Raw genomic sequence first — 7,085 nt, forward strand, 5'->3', positions numbered from 1 at the left:
CACATTAAGACAGTATTATTCTCCCTGTGTATCAGACACATTAAGACAGTAATGTGGTATTATTCTCCCTGTGTATCAGACACATTAAGACAGTAATGTGATATTATTCTCCCTGGCCCCCTCTAAGCTGTGAACACCGGTCCTACGGGTGTAGCAGGTAATAGACAGGGGCTTTAGGTTCTGTCTCTAACACTAGACACCAGCGAAGACAAGGGCCCTCCACATCCCAGCAACGTAATGCTGCTCTCATCCGCAGGCTCTTTGGACAGAGTCTGGAGAGTAAAAGCAATCAGCACCATTGGTATTACAGAGCATTTATGTTTGAGCTTCAGACACAGCAAATCTTGACCTTTAAGGAAGCTTGATGTTATTCCATTGTTTTGTGTGGCAAATAGCACCCTATTCCCTATATAGTGGTACTGCTATAGACCAGAGCCCTATTCCCTATATAGTGGTACTACTATAGACCAGAGCCCTATTCCCTATATAGTGGTACTACTATAGACCAGAGCCCTATTCCCTATATAGTGGTACTGCTATAGACCAGAGCCCTATTCCTTATATAGTGCACTACTTTAGACCAGGGCCCAATGGCACCCTATTCCCTATATAGTGCACTACTTTAGACCAGGGCCCTATTCTTTATATAGTGCACTACTTTAGACCAGAGCCCTATATAGTGCACTACTTTAGACCAGAGCCCTATTCCCTATATAGTGGTACTACTTTAGACCAGAGCCCTATTCCCTATATAGTGGTACTAATTTAGACCAGAGCCCTATATAGTGCACTACTTTAGACCAGAGCCCAATTCCCTATATAGTGGTACTACTATAGACCAGAGCCCTATTCCCTATATAGTACACTACTATAGACCAGAGCCCTATTCCCTATATAGTGGTACTACTATGGACCAGAGTCCTATTCCCTATATAGTGGTACTACTATAGACCAGAGCCCTATTCCCTATATAGTGGTACTACTATAGACCAGAGCCCTATTCCCTATATAGTGCACTACTCTAGACCAGGGCCCAATGGCACCCTATTCCCTATATAGTGCACTACTTTAGACCAGGGCCCTATTCCTTATATAGTGCACTACTTTAGACCAGGGCCCTATTCCCTATATAGGGCAATACTTTAGACCAGGGCCCTATTCCTTATATATTGCACTACTTTAGACCAGGGCTTTAGACCAGAGTTCAGGACTATATAGTACACTACTATAGACCAGAGTTCAGGGCTATATAGTACACTACTATAGTCCAGAGTCCAGGACTATATAGTGGTACTACTATAGACCAGAGCCCAGGACTATATAGTGGTACTACCATAGACCAGAGTCCAGGACTATATAGTACACTACTATAGACCAGAGTTCAGGACTATATGTAGAGAATAAGGTTGCATTTGGGACTCATCCATTGTGACGTTCTAACTCTCAGGAAGACAGAGATGTGATGTGTTTCCGTTGCCCTGATATTGGATGGATTTCCTCTGGGTTTAGACTGTTATACCTGTGGGTTTAAAACCACACACACACCAATCTCTTTCTACTAATGCCACAACAGACTTGAAAACGGAAAATAAATGGAGAAAGAGGAGAACGGAAAAGGGGGGAGATTTTGGGCTCCCTTCTCCCCTCGTTCTGTGTGACATGTTGATATGTGGTTTTGACAGCAGTGTTCTACAGAGAGTCAATACAGACGAACCAAAGGGTCCAACCAGATGTTTTGGTGCTGGAGGTACAACTGGGTGGTTATGTTTTAGACTCGGAGTTACACTTTGACCCCTAAGAGAATAGACAGGTAGAGAAAGGGAGAAAACGTTCAAGTGGACTAGAGTCGGTGTCAATTCAGTACAGACAAACTGTTGTGTTGATGAGGAGACAGCTGGTCTGTCGTGGTGATGAGGAGACAGCTGATCTGTCGAGGTGATGAGGAGACAGCTGGTCTGTCGTGGTGATGAAGAGACAGCTGGTCTGTTTTGGTGATGAGGAGACAGCTGGTCTGTCGTGGTGATGAGGAGACAGCTGGTCTGTTGTGGTGATGAGGGGACAGCTGGTCTGTCATGTTGCTAGGGGTGATGAGGAGACAGCTGGTCTGTTGTGTTGATGAGGAGACAGCTGGTCTGTCATGTTGCTAGGGGTGATGAGGAGACAGCTGGTCTGTCATGTTGCTAGGGTGATGAGGAGACAGCTGGTCTGTGGTGGTGATGAGGAGACTGCTGGTCTGTGGTGGTGATGAGGAGACAGTTGGTCTGTGGTGGTGATGAGGAGACAGCTGGTCTGTGGTGTTGATGAGGAGACACCTGGTCTGTCATGTTGCTAGGGGTGATGAGGAGACAGCTGGTCTGTTGTGTTGATGAGGAGACAGCTGGTCTGTGGTGTTGATGAGGAGACACCTGGTCTGTCATGTTGCTAGGAGTGATGAGGAGACTGCTGGTCTGTTGTGGTGATGAGGAGACAGCTGGTCTGTGGTGGTGATGAGGAGACAGCTGGTCTGTGGTGGTGATGAGGAGACAGCTGGTCTGTTGTGTTTATGAGGAGACAGCTGGTCTGTGGTGTTGATGAGGAGACAGCTGGTCTGTTGTGGTGATGAGGAGACAGCTGGTCTGTGGTGGTGATGAGGAGACAGCTGGTATGTTGTGTTGCTAGGGGTGATGAGGAGACAGCTGGTCTGTGGTGTTGATGAGGAGACAGCTGGTCTGTGGTGGTGATGAGGAGACAGCTGGTCTGTGGTGGTGATGAGGAGACAGCTGGTCTGTTGTGGTGATGAGGAGACAGCTGGTCTGTTGTGTTGCTAGGGGTGATGAGGGGACAGCTGGTCTGTTGTGGTGATGAGGAGACAGCTGGTCTGTCATGTTGCTAGGGGTGATGAGGAGACAGCTGGTCTGTCATGTTGCTGGGGTGATGAGGAGACAGCTGGTCTGTGGTGTTGATGAGGAGACAGCTGGTCTGTGGTGGTGATGAGGAGACAGCTGGTCTGTCATGTTGATGAGGAGACAGCTGGCCTGTGGTGTTGATGAGGAGACAGCTGGTCTGTGGTGGTGATGAGGAGACAGCTGGTCTGTGGTGGTGATGAGGAGACAGCTGGTCTGTCATGTTGATGAGGAGACAGCTGGTCTGTTGTGTTGATGAGGAAACAGCTGGTCTGTCATGTTGATGAGGAGACAGCTGGTCTGTGGTGGTGATGAGGAGACAGCTGGTCTGTCATGTTGATGAGGAGACAGCTGGTCTGTGGTGTTGATGAGGAGACAGCTGGTCTGTGGTGGTGATGAGGAGACAGCTGGTCTGTCATGTTGATGAGGAGACAGCTGGTCTGTGGTGGTGATGAGGAGACAGCTGGTCTGTGGTGGTGATGAGGGTACAGCTGGTCTGTTGTGGTGATGAGGGGACAGTTGGTCTGTTGTGGTGATGAGGAGACAGCTGGTCTGTGGTGGTGATGAGGAGACAGCTGGTCTGTGGTGGTGATGAGGAGACAGCTGGTCTGTGTTGTTGCTAGGGGTGATGAGGGGACAGCTGGTCTGTGGTGTTGATGAAGAGACAGCTGGTCTGTTGTGTTGCTAGGGGTTATGAGGGGACAACTGGTCTGTGGTGTTGCTAGGGGTGATGAGGGGACAGGTGGTATGTTGTGTTGATGAGGAGACAGCTGGTCTGTTGTGTTGCTAGGGGTGATGAGGGGACAGCTGGTCTGTCATGTTGCTAGGGGTGATGAGGGGACAGCTGGTCTGTCATGTTGCTAGGGGTGATGAGGGGACAGCTGGTCTGTGGTGTTGCTAGGGGTGATGAGGGGACAGCTGGTCTGTGGTGTTACTAGGGGTGATGAGCAGACAGCTGGTCTGTTGTGTTGCTAGGGGTGATGAGGGGACAGCTGGTCTGTGGTGTTCTGTATGACAGCAGGCATCAAACAGGGCTCTAGTCCAGAGGAGAGGACACTTGCCAGGCCGTCAATAAATAAGAATTTGTTACAGCTGGTCTGTGGTGTTGCTAGGGGTGATGAGGAGACAGCTGGTCTGTCATGTTGCTAGGGGTGATGAGGGGACAGCTGGTCTGTCATGTTGCTAGGGGTGATGAGGGGACAGCTGGTCTGTTGTGTTGCTAGGGGTGATGAGGAGACAGCTGGTCTGTGGTGTTGCTAGGGGTGATGAGGAGACAGCTGGTCTGTTGTGTTGCTAGGGGTGATGAGGGGACAGCTGGTCTGTGGTGTTCTGTATGACAGCAGGCATCAAACAGGGCTCTAGTCCAGAGGAGAGGACACTTGCCAGGCAGTCAATAAATACGAATTTGTTACAGCTGGTCTGTGGTGTTGCTAGGGGTGATGAGGAGACAGCTGGTCGGTGGTGTTACTAGGGGTGATGAGGGGACAGCTGGTCTGTGGTGTTGCTAGGGGTGATGAGGAGACAGCTGGTCTGTGGTGTTACTAGGGGTGATGAGGAGACAGCTGGTCTGTGGTGTTCTGTATGACAGCAGGCATCAAACAGGGCTCTAGTCCAGAGGAGAGGACACTTGCCAGGCCGTCAATAAATAAACATTTGTTCTTAACTGACTCGCCTTGTTAAATAAAGTGTTAACTAAAAGTAAATCACAGGCTCCTCCAGGGAGGAAGAGAAGGATTGAAATGTTTAATTGTTAAAAATAAAACTGTGGTGCTTTTCAAACTGTATACCAAAGACTGACACACAACACCACATGCCACCAAGACCTCCCTGAAACAGACCTTTACAGCACTGAAGCTCTCCAACCTATGGAGATATATGAACCTGGTCTATCTCTGCCTCCTCCCTTTGTAGTGCCACAGTCAGTTATATTAGACCAGTCTGAATACATCACCATGCCCTGGTTTGCCATGGTCTGCCATGGTCTGCCCTGGTCTGCCCCATGCTCTGGTCTGCCCCATGCCCTGGTCTTCCCCATGCTCTGGTCTGCCCCATGCCCTGGTCTGCCCTGGTCTGTCCTGGTCTGCCCAATGCCCTGGTCTGCCCCATGCCCTGGTCTGCCCTGGTCTGCCCCATGCCCTGGTCTGCCCTGGTCTGCCCCATGCCCTGGTCTGCCCCATGCCCTGGTCTGCCCTGGTCTGCCCTGGTCTGCCCTGGTCTGCCCCATGCCCTGGTCTGCCCTGGTCTGCCCCATGCCCTGGTCTGCCCCATGCCCTGGTCTTCCCCATTCTCTGGTCTGCCCCATGCCCTGGTCTGCCCTGGTCTGCCCTGGTCTGCCCTGGTCTGCCCCATGCCCTGGTCTGCCCTGGTCTGCCCCATGCCCTGGTCTGCCCCATGCACTGGTCTGCCCTGGTCTGCCCCATGCCCTGGTCTGCCCCATGCCCTGGTCTGCCCTGGTCTGCCCCATGCCCTGGTCTGCCATGGTCTGCCCTGGTCTGCCCTGGTCTGCCCCATGCACTGATCTGCCCTGGTCTGCCCCATGCCCTGGTTTGCCCTGGTCTGCCCTGGTCTGCCCCATGCCCTGGTCTGCCCTGGTCTGTCCTGGTCTGCCCCATGCCCTGGTCTGCCCTGATCTGCCCAATGCCCTGGTCTGCCCCATGCCCTGGTCTGCCCCATGCCCTGGTCTGCCCTGGTCTGTCCTGGTCTGCCCCATGCCCTGGTCTGCCCCATGCCCTGGTCTGCCCCATGCCTTGGTCTGCCCTGGTCTGCCCTGGTCTGCCCCATACTCTGGTCTGCCTTGGTCTGCCCCATGCCCTGGTCTGCCCTGGTCTGCCCTATGCCCTGGTCTGCCCTGGTCTGCCCCATGCCCTGGTCTGCCCTGGTCTGCCCCATGCCCTGGTCTGCCCCATGACCTGGTCTGCCCTGGTCTGCCCCATGCCCTGGTCTGCCCTAGTCTGCCCTGGTCTGCCCCATGCCCTGATCTGCCCCATGCTCTGGTCTGCCCCATGCTCTGGTCTGACCCATGCCCTGGTCTGCCCTGGTCTGCCCTATGCCCTGGTCTGCCCCATGCCCTGGTCTGCTCTGGTCTGCCCCATGCCCTGGTCTGCTCTGGTCTGCCCCATGCCCTGGTCTGCCCTGGTATGCCCCATGCCCTGGTCTGCCCTGGTCTGCCCTATGCCCTGGTCTGCCCCATGCCCTGGTCTGCTCTGGTGTGCCCCATGCCCTGGTCTGCCCTGGTCTGCCCCATGCCCTGGTCTGCCCTGGTCTGCCCTATGCCCTGGTCTGCCCCATGCCCTGGTCTGCCCTGGTCTGCCCCATGCCCTGGTCTGCCCTGGTCTGCCCTATGCCCTGGTCTGCCCCATGCCCTAGTCAGCCCCACAGAAGAACTCTAGAGCGCTCTCATTGACCATCGGGTTCTTGGTCACCTCCCTGACCAAGGCCCAGCTACCCCGATAGCTCAGTTTAGCCGGGCGGCCAAAAGTATTGATGGTTCCAACCTTCTTCCATTGAAGAGTGATGGAGGCCACTGTGTTCTTGGGGACCTTCAATGCTGCAGACATGTATTCAGACAGGTGTATGCCTTTCATGTCCAGTCAATTGAATTTACCACAGGTGGACTCCAATCAAGTTGTAGAAACATCTCAAGGATGATCAATGGAAACAGGATGCACCTGAGCTCAATTTAGTTTATCATAGTTTATCATAGGGGTCTAAATACTTATGTAAATAAGGTATCTGTTTTTTTTATTTTAAATACATTTGCAAACATTTCTAAAAAACTGTTTTTGCTATGTCTTTATAGGGTTTGTGTGTAGATTTAGGAGGAAAACATATATTTTATACATTTTATAATAAGGCTATATCGTAACAAAATGTGGAAAATGGGGAAAGGGGTCAGAATACTTTACTAATAACAACAACAAACAGGCTTCTACTTCCTGTTTATGTACATTTTATGGACACGTTGCCTCTCGTGTTTGTTTTTAATCCCATCATTCAGCTCCCCTCAACCTCTCCCATCTGTCTCTGAACACCATCCGATTTGGATTTCTATTTCCCATATATATACACATCAACTGTGCTTTGATGTTTCACAAAAAAAAAAAAACGTTCTGAAACTTTCTATTCTCATTGTTTCGACAGATTGTAAATTGAAAAGACATATTTTTTTTATCTAAAAGTGTTAATGATATTATTGATCGATGA

This window comes from Oncorhynchus clarkii, chromosome 6 (assembly GCF_045791955.1).
Source record: "Oncorhynchus clarkii lewisi isolate Uvic-CL-2024 chromosome 6, UVic_Ocla_1.0, whole genome shotgun sequence".
In the NCBI taxonomy this organism is placed as follows: Eukaryota; Metazoa; Chordata; class Actinopteri; order Salmoniformes; family Salmonidae; genus Oncorhynchus; species Oncorhynchus clarkii.